At 44.3% G+C, this 14819-nt stretch overlaps 1 protein-coding gene, 1 long non-coding RNA gene and 1 pseudogene across 11 annotated transcripts in view; 1 reads left to right on the top strand and 2 right to left on the bottom strand.

The window, feature by feature from the left end:
- Positions 1-14819, top strand: part of LOC142571288 (parathyroid hormone/parathyroid hormone-related peptide receptor-like) — a 1032566-nt gene that overhangs the window by 472766 nt on the left and 544981 nt on the right. The gene's annotated exons all lie outside the window — the stretch shown is intronic.
- The window catches only part of LOC142570795 (uncharacterized), a 52790-nt gene that overhangs the window by 34863 nt on the left and 3108 nt on the right, over positions 1-14819 (bottom strand). The window contains exons 2-3 of the long non-coding RNA XR_012825676.1: positions 5402-5454; positions 3299-3336 (exon numbers count right to left, since the gene is read on the bottom strand). This is a non-coding gene — a long non-coding RNA (uncharacterized LOC142570795). The remainder of the gene's footprint in view (positions 1-3298; positions 3337-5401; positions 5455-14819) is intronic.
- Positions 6113-6317, bottom strand: LOC142573439 (U2 spliceosomal RNA; annotated as a pseudogene).

Raw genomic sequence — 14819 nt, 5'->3', positions numbered from 1 at the left:
TAAGCCAACGGCGATACAAGTGGGTTGGTCTCAGGGGCATATGAAGCACTTCCATGGCGAAAAACTGCGCCTTATTTTACTCCTGCTAAATCTTTATTCGCGTGTATCCATTGGACGTTAGGCAACTACACGCGACGCTATGCAAGCATCTGTAGCGCTATAAAAGTGTACAAAGCCCTGTATTCACTGCAACGAAGCGAACAGCAGGAAACGATCCAGTTATTTATGCGAAGTCCAGCAATCTCTTCGTTCACAATACATTTGGTCGCCTCTCCGAACCTCTCCGTATACGCGTTGGAAATCGGAGCGTGGCGCCGACATCTAACGCACCCTGAACTCAATGACACGATGCCGCCCTCCAAACCGGTGCTTGTCGAGGTCAAGGCTCCGAGGTGCACGGAGAAGTACCGAAGAGATGCAATAAAGGGTAAATCCTGGGTGATTTTCCTTGTATATTACAAATGAATTGAATTCTGGGGTTTTACGTGCCACAAGCACGATTTGTATATGAGCCACGCTGTAGTGGGGGATTCCGGGTTGACTTGGCAGCGGAGGCAGCAAACAGTGCGATATCTGAACCCTTCTGCTTATTTCTTCAGGCCTTCTTGAAGCTATCGCTGGCCATCGCCTCGGGATTTTCGTCGCGGGGATCTTTGACGCCTGTGTCCTGAGCGCAGCAGCACTGACAGTGCAGCAACGAATTAGCGTGCAAACAGGTAGCCCTGTCGTCACCGCCTGGATCCAGTTAAAAGAATCCCCAGACGACTACGGCAGTCACTTGGCAGCGGAGGCAGCAAACAGTGCGATATCTGAACCCTTCTGCTTATTTCTTCAGGCCTTCTTGAAGCTATCGCTGGCCATCGCCTCGGGATTTTCGTCGCGGGGATCTTTGACGCCTGCGTCCTGAGCGCAGTAGCACTGACAGTGCAACAACGAATCAACCTGCAAACACGTGACCCTGTCGTCACCGCCTGGATCCCGTTAAAAGAATCCCCAGACGACTACGGCAGTCACTTGGCAGCGGAGGCAGTAAACAGTGGGAACTATGAACTTTTCTGCTTATTTCTTCAGGCCTTCTTGGAGCTATCGGTGGCCATCGCCTTGGGATTTTCGTCACGGGGATCTTTCATGCCGTCGTCGTGAGCGCAGCAGCACTGACAGTGCAATAACGAATCAACGTGCAACCATGTGTCCCTGTCGTCACCGCCTGGATCCCGTTAATGGACCCCCAGACGACTACGGCACTCACTTAGCAGCGGAGGCAGCAAACAGTGCTAACTCTGAAGCCTTCTGCTTATTTCTTCCGGCCTTCTCGGAGCTATCGCTGGCTATCGCCTCGGGATTTTCGTCACGGGGAACTTCGACGCCTGCGTCCTGAGCGCAGCAGCATTAACAGTGCAATAACAAATTAACTTGCAACCACGTGACCCTGTCGCCACCGCCTGGATCCCGAATCAACGTGCAACCACATGACTCTCTCGTTACCGCCTGGATCCCTTTAAAAGGACCCCCAGATGACTCGGCAGTCACATGGCAACGGAGGCAGCAAACAGTGCGAACTCTGAACCCTTCTGCTTAATTCTTCAGGTTTCAAGTTTTCCGATTATTTTCAAAGTGCCTCGCTAAGTACTTTGGTGCCTCTGCGGCCTCGTTGTGTTGACTGTTTTCTGTCCTGGTTTGGACATTTGCATTATGGCCACTGAAATTTCTGACCTCAAGCGCGAATTTTGCAAAGAATTAAGAGAGCTGAGAACCGCATGGACTTCAGAAACAATGAATTTGAGGCTCTAAAGAAAGAATGCAGTGAAGTAAAAAACGAGAATGTGGCACTGAAAGAAACACAACAGGTGCTGAAAACAACAGGTGTTGAAAAGAAACGCAACAGGTGCTGAAACACAACAGGCGTTGAAAAGGTAAGTGCAGGAAAATGCCATGAAAATTGTGGCACAAGATCAGTATTCTAGAAACAAAAATATTGACGTGAAATTAATTCGGCATTAGAGGTCCGAGAGCCTCGTAAGCATACTTAGAAAAGTTGGCGACGTTCTCGGGGAGACCATAAAAAAGAGGACATTGAAATCTGCCGCCGAATTCCAGCGCGAAATTCTGACTGTGATCCCAACATAGTTGTGGCTTTCCACAGCAGGGCTCAACGCGATGTAGTCCTTAGTAAGGCCAGGAAGCACAGGCTCACTACAAATGAGATCTGTGGTATAAAGGTTACAAACAGGCATAAGGTGCCTCAGAAAGGCTGGCCAACGTTTCGATAGGAGGACCTATCTTCGTCAAAGGTCTTTGACGAAGAAAGGTCCTCCTATCGAAACGTTGGCCAGCTTTTCTGAGGCAGCTTATCCCTATGTATAACCTTTATGCCACAGTGTGCTATTCCATCTGTCAGCCCCTTCCTTGATTTTACAAATTAGATCGGATTTCCTGCTAACCAGTCTGTCTACATAAATGAACACCTCTGCCCGCAGCACAAGAAGCTACTAGGCATGGCCATTGCTAGGAAAAACGAAGTAATCTGGCGTTTCGCATGTGCTAAGAACGGCAATATATTCGCACGACAGACAGACACATCACCTGTCTGGCGTATTACGTGTGAATCAGACTTGGAAAAAATGGAACGTTCCACCACCGTAAGCTAAACGCATTTTTGTTATTTGTTCGCGTTAATCTTCTTTTGTTTATAAATGGATACACACGGCGACATTGTAGTGCCGCATGACTGCAACTACTTGAAGTTCTTGTACTTGAATGGCGCAATCTACAAAGATCAACTGTGATGAGCTTTCGATGTTTTTAAGCAATTTTTTTCAATTTATTGTGATCATGGTAACTGAGACTTGATACAAGCAGTAGAGTGACGTACTTCACCTGCCTGGATATCAATCTTATTTTTTAAACAGGCCTTCCTGTTTAAGGCCTGAAAGGAAGGCCTTAAACCATAGGAAGGCCTTAAACAGGCCTTCCTATGGTGCCTTAAAAAGCTTCTGCATTCCGATGTCCACAATAGTGTTGACCTTGAACTTGTAGTTGAGAATAGAACGCTAAGAGGCAAATAATTAGCAAATGTGTTTTATGATTAGTTCACCACTCTGGAAAAAACTACTCACGACACAGCAGTAACCAACTATTTGGGCACACACAACGCACGTACAGCTTTTCTTAACCCTACAGATCCACATGAAGTTTACACGATATTCATGTCATTCAAAAATAGTAAATCCCGTGATTTGAATGGGCTTCAAATAAGACATATTAAGTTTGTGCTTGATCTCTTGCTTCCAGTACTTACTCATATTTTTAATCTATCACTGTCAACTGGAATTTTTCCTGAAAAAAGCAACACGCGAAAGTTAGAGTTATCACAAAAATCCGCTGACAAAAATATTCTTTCGACTTACAGGCCAGTCTCAGTACTGCCTGTCCTATCCAAGGGACTAGAAAAAGTTATTTGTAAAAGAGTAAAGTCATTTTGTGATAAACATTCCATCATATCAAATAAAAAATTTGGGTTCCGTGCGGAATGTCAACTGAATTGGCTCTGCTAACCCCGGAAAAGTTAATTTTAAATGGTTTTGAAGATGAGAAACTAACGCTAGGAATTTTTGTGGACTACTCTAAAGTATTTGATAGGCTGAATCATGAGACTTTGCTTACTAAACTGGAGCATTATGGCTTTCGGGGCATTTAAAATGTTATTGTAACCACAGAAAACAACTCATCTCAATTTCATCAGCAGACTCACGTCTCCGGGAAATTACACAGGGCGTTCGCCAGGCAAGTATACTAGGCCACGTCTTCTTTAATATATATGTTAACGCAGTGCGAACATTTTGAATGACGTGAACTTTATCATTTATGCGGACGACACCAGCCTCTTGTTTCAGTCTCGTAATATCGGCGATCTCTCGTTGTTGGCAAATATCACAATGAAACAATTGGCCGAATGGAGCAAGGTCAACGCTCTCAAATTATATACAACAGAAACAAAAGCGAAATGCGAAGGTTATCGGTTTGGTTCCCACCTGCGGCAAGTTGTTTTTTCATCCACATTAGTTTCCTATAATTTATCGTTTCTTTATTTCATTTATTAAGCACAAGCAATTTCCCCTATGTTGTCCTTGGTATCAGTGTTTGTTGGCTTCTTAGGATATGACTAATAAAAATCGGGCCCCTCGGTTAACCCACTTTCTTCTCGTTGATTACATTACGAGGGTCTCAAATCCGGCAACATTGATGCCTTCAGGTAGCATATGTGGGTATATTGACCACTTGCCTTCGCCCAAAAAGATCACGTTCTCGTTACGCCTGCGGCAAAAAGGACGTTCCACGTCCGCCGCCAAGGTATGTGAGTGCTGGCGCTGGCTAACGCTCCCAGGGTTCTACTAGGACACTTAGATACCCAAAAATTGGATGGGAAAGCGGTGCCGCGGTACCTCAATTGGTAGAGCGTCACAGGCGAAATGCGAAGGTTGTGGGTTCGGTTCGCACCTGCGACAAGTTGTTTTTTCATCCACTTCATTTTCCTATAATTTATAGTTTCTTTATTTCATTTATTAGGCACAAGTAATTTCCCCTATGTTGCCCTTGGTGTCAGTGTATGTTGGCTTCTTCTGATATGAATAATAAAAATCGGGCCCTTCGGTTAACCCCCTTTCTTCTCCTTGAAAAACAAAAGCTGTTATTTTTGCACCTCCACAACAACATCTTAAGACGTACTGTTGCAGGTTGGCTCTGAAGTAATTGAACTTGATCCTAGCGTCAAAACTTTGGGTGTTACATTTATTCAAATTAATGTGCAAAGAACATGTGGAACTTATTGCATCCCGTTTATCCAAAGCTTGCGGTGTGCTTTGTAGACTCCATGAGACGATATCATCTAAAGTTAAGCTGAGCCTTCATAATGCACTATTCTCATCTCATTTAATCTATTGACACCTTGTGTGGGGTACCATATCAAAGCAAAATATCAGTAAATTATTACTGCTACAAAAATTATGTTGGTCATATCGCAAATGCGTCATTCGACGCACATACATCTGAACTATTTTCGAAGTTTAATATAATTTGTCTAGCAATTTTATGTGAAGTTAACCTTGCCTAAAATACCAGAGGTACAAGTACATCAATGAAGCGCTCTTGGTGTTGATCAACCTAACAGAACCCACAGATATATCCTATAACATTATCGAAAGAAAGAAATCGCTGCTACCACTCTCCCGTACAAATTATGGATCAAATCGTTCAACATATCGCGTCCCATCCTTATTAAATAAACTACATAAAAACGGTGTCGAGATAGCTGACATTACTAGGAAAACGATACGAGACTTCCTAATTCAAACTCAGTAATTATTTTGATAACGCCTTTTGGCTAGGGTAAGTCACTACTTACCTCCTTTAATTAAGTGGTTTTACGTTTTGATATTTCCGCATATAGGATGTAACCTGCAAGATATTTATACAAACCTTTATTTGCTGTCTGTGTTTTCCTATGTTAATGGAATGCAATATGATAAATTTTTCAGCAACTGAACATAATTATGCATATCTGTTATATACTGTATATTCCTATATGTCATTTGTACTGACTAAACACCCTGCTTTGTAACACTGATTGTAAATTTCACCTTACACATTTTCATTGATTAATTGTCATTGCTTGTACGTTGCACACACTAAAGTGTACAAACTTTGTTTTATTAAGTCCCCGTTATCATGAATATTGCCAAGAACCTTGTCAAACTGCAAAAAAAAAAAAAGAAACAGCAGCTTTTAGTGCTTGTCCCAGCATTCATTTTTTGTAAAAGAATGAATGCGAAATAAAGATTGATTGATTGAGTTTGGCCACCAGGGGATCGTTAGCGTGCCCCTAGCGCACGGGAAACATGCGTTTTTGCACTTCGTCCACATCAAAATGCGGCTGCGGCGGCTGAGATATCATCCTACGACGTCGTGCAACATATTGCAATGCACATGTCTTATAGCCCTGTTGACGTGCATAAACCATTTTGGGATGCTAGAGAATGCACTTTGTCTGTCTACGGCTTTTGCAGCGACGCTGTACGTTCCTATAGTTTCCAACGGGTCGATGTCCGTAGACAAAAAACCTTGGACCGATCCCGATGATACTGCAATACCGGGTCGACCCGCAGCGGAGGTGAAGCAGGCTTCATCTACTCCGCCAACTTGCAAAAATAAGTTTAATATCTTAATACAAATATAACCCGCATCAGATATTAGGCTAATAAGACCCGCGTCGGCCATGTCTACATTCGCACCGCTCTTGCTTTGTCAGCGCTCGAAGCGCTTGCGTGTCTCATTTCCTTTCCTTCTGCTCTCCCGTGGTGGCGGTAAACGTCAAGCGTGTCTAGTTTCACTCGGCTCCTCAACGCGGCGGTCCTATTGTCCACGCGAATGTACATAAATATCACGGCAAATGAGTCCGCACCTATGTTCAAAATTCTGTGGCACCTCTGTGTCGTGCGATAAACAGCTTCGCTGGTCATCCACCTTCGAAGTGGCTCAATATCTTTTTGTGTGTGCATTTGGTGCTGGAAATAGCCAGGCGCTCAGGGCAATTACACACCCACTCAGACCACCACCACGATCCTTCTGGAAACATCGCCAACATTGGCTTCTCCAATAAAACATAATAGGAACCTTTAGCTCCTGCCCAACTCCGATACCTCCTATTAAAATACGTGTAAAACGCAGACACGCTTTTCTTAATAACCACTAGACCGATTCAAGTGAAATTTGTTGCATTTGAAAGAGAAAGGTAAATTCTAGTGAATATTGAAAGTGTAATTTCGATTTATAACCTCAACATTTTAAAATGTATTTTCGATATTTCGTGTTTAAACAAAATAGAAGCACCAAGTTCACAAATTTTTAGCTCTGCACCAAGAACAGATATCGCATTTCCGTAAACTGCATCCATTAGATCCTCCAAAGCGGACAAATTTGATATGTCAATTTATATCTTATGTGAATTCGTTATATCATTCACGAAGGTATTGCGAAAGCGCTATTGACATACTCGTATGTTCGATAGACATGAGTAGTATGTCAATTTAGTGCGTTTCAGATCTACTACCATATGCAATTGACAGAACTGTGATATCACGTTTTATTGCTGAATTACAGAGTTGTAAATATAAAACTTTCGTTTTCTGAGAATCTGTGGATTTCGCCAAATTTTATGAATAAATTAACGACATAAATACAAAATTTTCAACCAACATTCACCAGATTTTGGCTTTGTCTCTGAAATCCAACAAGCCTCACCGAATGTAGTGCATTGATTACCGAAAAAACGATTTTTCCAGTCCTGCTTATTTAGATAGGAGCACGCGAACTAAAGCTTCCGCTTAGGGTACAAAGCGGGGACGTAGGCTGGCGGTGAGGTTGGAACCGTGGCAATAGCAAGACGACGACGCCTGCACGGGCTGCGCTGCTACCCATGTCACCATCGGTTCGCACACTAAGTGCAAGGCTCGACCCTCAACCAGACCTGTAATTACAAGTAATTAATTACTTGTAATCGATGACATTTATGGTAATATTTATGGTAATATTATGGTAATATTTAATATTTAATATTTTTAATATTATTAATATTATTTAATATTTATTTGATATTTATGGTAATATTTGGTAATTATGGTTTACTCAGTAACGCTCACTGTAATTCAATCACTTTTTATTATCATAATATTTAAATGGACAGTCCAGGCGCATTTTTGCCATTGCCGTGATGTTCTGTATAATGTCCAAGGAAGATAACACCGTCGCCGCGCGCCATATGCTGTATGCGCTCGCGAGGAACACAAGCGGAGAGCAAACGCGCAGTCTTCTGTCGCGCGAAAGGCCGTGGGGGATGGGAGGGAGGGAAAAAGGGAGGGAGTGAGGGAAGGAAGGGAGGAAAGAAGAAAAAAGAAGGGAGGGAGCGAGGGAGGGTGGCAGCAATTGTGTATTTAGCGACCAGGAGCAAGGGGAACTGACGATCGTGGCTCGAACCCGCGCACGAAAGGGAGGAAAGCGGACACGCAGCGCGGGAGACAAGGAGGGGAGGTGGTGGCGTCCATTCCACCAGCAATTTCATATTTTTAGCCGCGGAGCGCGGTAGTGCGCGCCTTGTCTTGAAACCGATCTGCAGACGGCTCATACCTTTGTGCGTGCTATGTTCTCATTGCAGCGATGGACAGCACGAAGGTCGCTGCTGCCGCGCTTGCTCATGCTAGCGTTTTGACAGCGAGTGTACACGGTCGTCGATTGCGATGTGTTCATGTTCGCCTGTGTGCACTGAAACCATGCTTGTTAATTCAGTTAGTAAGCGAATGTTTCCAAGTTTATATGGCCGATAAACCTACTATCCGTAGCTGGTATACCTGTCTACTAATTTGCTTTCGCAATCACGGCGTATTTCTGCCATCGCCGTCGCCGTGAGGTTTAGCATAAAGTCCAAGGGCGATAAAACCGTCGCTGCGCGCCGTGTGTTGTATGTGCGCACGAACCAGCGATCGCGGCTCAATCTCGCGCATGCAACCGAGGGATGCGAGGAGGAAGCGCTGCGCCTTCCGTCGCGCGCAAGGATCCGTGGGAGGGGAGGAAGGGTGCGCGTCCTGTTAGGACGGGCGTGCGCGACCCGGCGGTCATAAAGGGCTTTAGGCGGTCACTCTGTCTAGCGATCTGCTCGGTAAAATAAAGTTTTTTTCCTCCTCCTCCTCCTCTGCAACGGGAACAGAGTCCGCCATGCGCTGTGCTTTAGTGGCTTAGTTTACGTTGGGGGTGGGGGGGGATGCGAGACGCACCACAAAGGTAAGATCGCTCGCCGCTGCTGCTGCGCCTCCTCGCTCCAGCGTTTCGACGGGGAGTTCCCGTGGTCATGGAGTGAGATGTATTTTTATTGTTTTATTTTATTAATTTATACACACTGCAGCGCAATTTGCGCTATAGCAGGAATGGGTTAAGAAAAGGTACAGAAGATGCATTGGAGTATACAGCGGGAAATACAAGTGAACACTTTTACAAAAGAGCACTGTTGAAAGGAAAATACACAGGAAGTTATACAAAGGCTGCCGGACATGGGTGAGCGCGGTTATGGATCTAGGATGGCGGTGGCGAAAATTCGGGATGAGCATGAGCGAATGGACCCAGGTAATGAATTCCAGTCTTCGATTGAGCGGGGAAAAAAGCTGAATTTGAACATGTTAGTACGTGCGTAATAGGGTATCAAGTTTAGGTCGTGATGTGTTCTCGTTGATGATCCTGGCGCGAAGTTAATGTAAATATCATTTGATAGCTTAACCAAAGAATTGACAATGCAATGCAAGAATTTTAATGATTCGACGTGGCGACGAGAAGAGAGCGTGTTTAGGTTCAAGGAAGAAAGTGTTGAAGAGGGCGAAAAGTCGCGATCGTAACGATGACATATAAATCACACAGCTTTTTTCTGTATTGCTTCTAGCTTATTAATCTCTAACTGCCTATGCGGCCTCCAAACTACATATGCATAATCAAAAACAGGGCGCATTAGAGGTTTATACATTAGTAACTTTGTGTCTTTAGGAGATCGGGTTACCGTTCGCCTCAAGTAACCTCATTTTTTTAGTGCTTTAGTGCTATGTAATCAATGTGTTTAGGCCAAGACAAGTTATTCGTAAAAATGACACCCAGATACTTATACTAAGAAACCTTATCTACAGCACGGCGATTGAATGGGTAACTAAAAAGGGAGGGGGCAGATTTGTTGCAGAAAGACATCACAACGGTTTTATTGAAATTAATGTTCATTTGCCAAGTGTTACACCAATCGCAAAACCTAGAAAATGACTCTAGAAGGCGATAATGATCATTAGAAGAGTTAATCACTTCATATAGAACGCAGTCATCAGCATAACGACCGATGTTAGAAGAGCAGTGAAGTGGCAAATCGTTTATATGTAGTAAACAAAGAAGCGGCCTAAGGACGGAGCCTTGGGGCACACCGGATGTGATATCAACAGTAGCGGAGTTAGTCGAACTGTAAGAGACGAACTGGGAGCGAAATGAGAGAAAGCTTAAAATCCAGTTGACTAAATGAGGATTATTCAGTACAGCATTAAGTTTAGTAATAAGTTTAGAATGTAAAACGGTGTCAAATGCCTTTTAGAAATCTATAGAAATGGCATCACCTGGTTGGCTTCATCAAGGTTAAATGAAATGTCTTGCGTGAACTAAGCTAGCTGCGTTAACGTGCTAAAACCGTGCCTAAACTCATGTTGCATGTTAGACAGTAAATTATTTGATTCCAGAAAGAGCGTGATGTGCTTATGAATGACGTGTTCCAGCATTTTGCATGACACGTCAGTGAAATTGGCCTGTAGTTCGACAACCACTGCTTATCTCCAGATTTATAAAGAGAGAGCACTTTGGCTAACTTCCATGAAGAAGGTACAGTAGCGGATGATAAGGACTTTCTGAATATGACTGACAGATATTTCGATGACCACAACGAATAACGAACGAGGAACGCGTTGTATATTCCGTCCGGACCGGTGCATTTCTCAACATCCAGGTTTAATATAAGGTTGAGAATGCCTTCGCAGTTTATCTCAACGTTACTGATTGCTTCAGAAGAAACTATATTGGTAAGTGTCGGGATAACGATGTTATCGGAAACAAACACGGACTGGAAATACTTGTTGAAAGCATCGGATATCTCCGCCGGGTCGTTGATGACGTCATTATCTATTCTGAAAGAAGTGGATCAAGCATCGCGAGGTAAAGTAGAACGAAATTTTCGTGGGTTAGTTCTTAACAAATTGTGGAGGCGAACGCGAAAAAAGAAATCCTTGGCATTTTGCAACTTAAGATTGAGTTATTTCTGGGCCTTAACAAATCTATCCAACGCCATGGGATCACTGCCTCTTCTGGAACGCCTTAACCTTCGAACGCAACGGGACAATGGCAAGATATCACGAGTCATCTATAGAATGTTAGAATTTCTTTTCTTAGCTTTAATGGGCACAAAACGTTGGATACATGATTTGACAAGACGCTCGAAGTAATTAGCAAGGCAGTTGACGTCCTGGTTATCTGAAAGTGCACTAAACGTATCGAAATGATCAGATAAGACATCAGTAATGGATTTGTCATCCGCCCGAGTGAAATCATTGAAACTAGTAAACATGTAGGGGATTTAGAAATTGGACAAGAGAGTGACACTAAAACGCCTTTACGGTCTGAAATACCATCAACTAATTCGCAAGAAAAGTGACGTTCGGCTAGGTTAGCGCTTGGAAAAACTAAGTAAAGGACGGAATTTAACCTGGTTGCACTAGGAACAACCTGGGTGAGAGCAAAGGACAAGGAAATGTTTATTAGTTCTTTACAAATAGCTGTGTCGCGTCCTACTGCAGTGATGACCAGTGGATGCCAGGGCTGTTGAAATCAGCCATACAGATAAAACTCGACGAAGCAATGTTAATCTCGCTCATGGAATTTGCGACAGCATGAAGGACATCAAGAGTAGAGCCGGGGGGACGATACATAACACTAATCACAATACACCGATTATGTTGGTAAATTTTACACCACACGGATGGTGTTTCTGGAGGAGAAGGCAAGACTGAGAATCGTAGATCCGACCGGATAAGCAGTGCCACGTCACCACCAGTACCACAATTCCTGTCTAAGCGCACGGCAACAAAACCGGGTGGAGTGAACTCAGATTCGTAAATACCATTGTGCAGCCAAGCCTCTGTGATGCCGATAACATGGGAGGAATGAACAGATATAAGTGACAATAAATTGGGAAACTTTTTAACAATACTACGAGCGTTTATATTCAAGGCAACAAGGTTCTCAAAATGGCCAGGATAAATTCAGGAAGTGTATGGAACGGAAGTCAAATGGCCAGGCTCAGAAGAAATACGTTGAGTGGGTGCCATTACGAACGAGTTTGAACTGTCATCCCAGTTATAACGAACCTTGTCAATGAAAGCATGATCATACCTCAACTTCACAAAAAAATCGCTCTCCCGAAAAGAGGCTGATGCGTCCCAGATTTTTTTTCTGAATTAACCGAATACTAGAAGGGAAATCTTCTTTAATGACGAAATTTGAGCTCTTGAGTTTTGAGATGTTCCGAAGAACCTCGGTTCTGTTGTTGAAGTTGGAAAGTTTGAGAATGACGGGACGAATGTAACCAGTGCGTGCTCTACAGAGCCTGTGGCAGCATTGAATATGAGGGCAGCTAGTCCTCAAGTGCTCAGTAAATACAGATGAAACTGCAGTCATAAAGGGTGGTAGCGTTTTCATCCAGGGCTTCAGAAATACCGTGTATTATCAAATTGTTTCTACGACAAGTATTTTCAAGACTCATTTTTTAAGACCAAGTCCGTTACCTTAGTAGTCAAGGCATTTATTTCAGCACTTAAATCATACAGTAAACTAGAGTCTTTGGACATAGGAGTGGATTCTAGTGCATAAACACGTGACTCTAAAACATCAAAGCGACGGGCAACTGACTCTTGAAATGACTTAATTTCCGCAACATCTTCTGCCACCTGAGTCGGCCCCTCCAATAATTTAGAGAACATTTCGGATACCAAAGGCCGTTGTTGTCATGGCTATCAAAGGAAGGGCGAGCATCATCATTCTCATCGAGGGCGGAACCGGATCCACGCCTAGACATATACCGAAGGCCCGGGCCAGGGTTGATTTCCACATCTCCGCTCAAGAGGAGACAACCTGCGCAATACGATGCATGCGAGCAGCAGGATACAAGACATGGTGGGCAAAGGAGCAGCAGTAGAAAGCCATCATCAGATCCGATACACTCGGCATCAGAATAATAACATACCTGCATGAAGAACAAGCAGCGATTAAACATGGTGCCGGTGCCGCTGCAGCCTAGCCCACTGAAGAGTCGATCCACGTGATGGACATTTTTACCGTCGGCTGTTGACGTCACAGACCGAGAGTTGTCGATGATTGGCTGATCAAAGGATAGGACATCGGGGTGACTGGCATGCTATAGTTTGAAGAGGGACGCTCCGAGGCCATCGCGTATGGAAGTGACGGAGCAGTTCCTGGGCAAGCACTCGGTGACATCCACGTGCTCGACCGCAAAGGGAGCCAAGTCCGACGAAGCAGTTCCAAGCCATGTGATGCCGCAAAGGGGGGGGGGGGGGAGAGGAGGTGTTACAGCAAGGAAGCCGAAGAACTGCATGAAGAACAAGCAGCGATTAAACGTGGTGCCGGTGCCGCTGCAGCCTAGCCCACTCTGTTTATGTTTGCTTGTGTGCGCGGGACAACATGCTTGTTAATTTAGTTGGTATGTCTGTGTTTACAAGTTTATACAGCCGATAAAACTAATATCCTTACTTCGTATAGCTAGCTGTCCTTTAATTTGCTGTCGCAATCGATGCTTCGCCTTTCTGGTGAAACTGCGACTTTTTGCAGTAACGAAATTCATGTGGCTAACTACTTTAGGTACGAGACAAGCTGTACCAAAAGACGCAGCATTGAGAACGTGGATTTGGCGGAAAGTACGATTGTGCAACGCCGCAGCTTTGCATATGCGCATGTTCAGAAAGGCAAACCCGCGAGTTCAGTATTTGTTTGTTCATTCTAACGCTCCACCAGATGTCGCCCGACGATTTGACCAGGCGCTGGTACGTCTCGATTGCGGTCAATTAGGACATTGTAGCAAGGAAATCTCACACAGGCGATTTTTTAGCTTTTCATTAGCCCAACCGGGAGCGTCTTATTCAAGGTTCACCAACAATGAAGCGCTGCGTCATAGAGGACTGAGATGCTGAGCAGCCACTGTGCGCGAGGTACGTTACATCAATGTCCTACTCAGCGCACATCGAGCGAACTGTCCAAGCTCACTATCTTTCTATTTTTTCCTCTTCGAGCAATTTTTCAGTGTCGCTGCTGATGTCTTCACAGAGAATAAGAGGGACAATGACCGAGAGAGAGAGAATGCGAAACCTGACCGCCGTCGAACACGAAATAGATACGAAGCACGTGGACTGACTCCTCGTGGAAATAATTCCACAGAAGAGAGGACAAGCGAGCCAATTAATCTCACCGTATATAGCGCCCCTAGCTCGGACCACCCCCCGATAATAGCGGCAGTTAACAAAACACACAGGCTCTGCGGACACAAGCCGCTAATAATAGTAGGCGACTTTAATGCCAGGAAGACGGCCTGGGGCTACAAAATAAACAACAAGAAGGGCACAGCAATATGAAATTACATACAAGACGAAGGCCTTACACTACTGAACGATCCGCTACAACCCACGCGGATAGGAAACAGTGTGCAGAAGAACACCAGCCCTGATCTCACGCTCAGTAAGAACGTGGGAAACGGGAAATGGAGAAACACCGCCTGTAGCCCAGGCAGTGATCATTATATAATCGAAACCATTATCGCGGCCACATCGCTAAAAAAGATAGGGAGGAAAAAGATCACGATCACCGACTGGGACAAATTTAGACTCGTCAGAGCACAAGACGAACCCACCACCATAGATGACCTCAACAAGTGGGTTGAAGGCAAGGACGTCCAAGCCGCAACCGAAAGCATACCAGTCGCAGCGGAAACACACGCAATAGACAACAGACTACTACACATGTGACAAGCACACGAAAGCTTTCAAATGAAATGGCTCAAACAAAAACACAACAGAAGACTGAAGTTCAAAATTACTCGCCTAGTTAAAGAAATAGAACACCACGCACAAGAGGTGGTCAAACCACAATGGAGTCAAACATGCGACCATATGAATGGGAAAACTGGGCCTAAAAAACAC

The sequence above is a fragment of the Dermacentor variabilis genome, chromosome 2 (assembly GCF_050947875.1).
Source record: "Dermacentor variabilis isolate Ectoservices chromosome 2, ASM5094787v1, whole genome shotgun sequence".
Lineage (NCBI taxonomy): Eukaryota > Metazoa > Arthropoda > Arachnida > Ixodida > Ixodidae > Dermacentor > Dermacentor variabilis.
This window is presented reverse-complemented; position numbering and strand designations above follow the sequence as displayed.